The sequence below is a fragment of the Acomys russatus genome, chromosome 29 (assembly GCF_903995435.1).
Source record: "Acomys russatus chromosome 29, mAcoRus1.1, whole genome shotgun sequence".
Classification (NCBI taxonomy): Eukaryota; Metazoa; Chordata; class Mammalia; order Rodentia; family Muridae; genus Acomys; species Acomys russatus.
Genome location: NC_067165.1, coordinates 16,605,677 through 16,607,307, shown reverse-complemented (window position 1 = coordinate 16,607,307; position 1,631 = coordinate 16,605,677). Strand labels below are relative to the sequence as shown.

The following is a 1,631-nucleotide window of genomic DNA, read 5'->3' as shown; positions in this document are numbered from 1 at the left end:
TTGTAAGGATCCACCTCATTTCTAGTGTTTTTGTTTGCTTGCTTTTTGTTTTATTTTTTGGGTTTTTTTGAGACAGGGTTTCTCTGTGTAGCCTTGGCTGTCCTAGACTGGCTTTGTAGACCAGGCTGGCCCCGAACTCACAGTGATCCACCTGCCTCTGCCTCCCAAGTCTGGGATTAAAGGCGTGCGCCACCACACTGAGATTAGTGTTTTGGTTTTTTTTTAATTGATGTGTGTGGTCTGCTTTGAATTGACTTCTTTCCTTTTTTTTTTTTTTTTTTTTTCTTTCATTCTTTTTTAAGGGAATGCTTCACAGATTTGCCTGTCATCCTTGCTTGGGGGCCATGCTAATCTTCTCTGCATTGTTCCAGCCTTAGTTTATGTGCCGCCAAAGCTAGCGCCATTGCGTTAACATTTCTGCAGTGTTAAGCAAGGGAAGGTTTATGTTTTTCCGCTCAAATGCAATCATCCCCAGGATCTTCTTGGTATCTTCACGTGGTTGCTTCCAGGATGCCCCACAGACACCCAAAAATGAAGATTCTGAAGTTCTTTATATAAAATGACATAGCATTTGCATGTATCCTACATACGCTCTCCTGTTTATCTTTGTCATAACTAATTTAATGTACTTACTAGATAAATGGTAGCTATACCGTGTTGTTTACGGGATAATGACTATGGGTAAAAGTCTTTCCATGTACAGCGAAGATATAAGCATATACAATTTTAACCTATAATTGGCTAACTCTGTGGATAAAGAAGCCACATATCTAGTGGGCCAACTTCTCATATTGGTACTACCATTTATTGAAGAAGAAGAAGAAAAAAAGAAAACGCCCTGAATTACTTGGTGGCTTTGTTAAAAAATGAACTTATCTTGTCTATATTTCTTTCTGTTCTCTCTCCTCTTCTACTGACTCCTGTATTTATTCTCGGAACACAGTTTCTATCTTGCAGTCGGGTAGCATGTGAACGCTCTTCGCTCCCACTCTTTCACTGTGGTAGGACACCTGCAGGGGGCTTGGAGAGATGGCTCAGTGGTTAAGGGCCTGGTTGGTCTTCCAATGGGTGCGGCTTCCATCCACAGCACCCATGTGGCTGTTCACAGCCTTCTGTCATGTAGTCCTGCAGATCTGATGCCCTCTTCGGCCCTCCCTGGGGGCTTCAAGCATGTGGTGCACAGACACATACCCAGGTAAAACACTCACACGCATTTAAAAAGAAAGAAACCTTCGAGAAGAAAAGATGGACTTTGTTTCCTGATTGAGGCCTATAGAGTCCATCACAGCAGTTTTCATGGCAGTAGGTAGGCACGTGGTGGTGGCAGTGTGGGGAAGCGGGTTGGCCACTGGTGGGTGTATAGTTCTGATCAAGAAACAGTTTAGCCAGGTGAGGTGGCGCACGCCTTTAATCCCAGCACTCGGAAGGCAGAGGCAGAAGCAGGCGGATCTCTGAGTTCGAGGCCAGCCTGGTCTACAAAGCAAGTCCAGGACAGACAGGACTGTAACACAGAGAAACCATGTCTCGAAAAACAAAAACAAAAAAGAAAGAAAGAAAAAGAAAAGAAAAGAAAGGAAACAGAGTTTAACAGAAGCCAAGTGAGCTTTGACTAGAACATTACCACCTTCCTC

The 1,631-nt window shown here is 43.6% G+C and overlaps 1 non-coding gene across 1 annotated transcript; it reads right to left on the bottom strand.

Moving 5' to 3' along the window:
• Positions 1-294: 294 nt before the first annotated feature.
• Positions 295-401, bottom strand: LOC127212139 (U6 spliceosomal RNA). Its single transcript, XR_007833518.1, has one exon. It is a non-coding gene; the product is annotated as a U6 spliceosomal RNA (small nuclear RNA).
• Between the last annotated feature and the right edge of the window lie 1,230 nt (positions 402-1,631).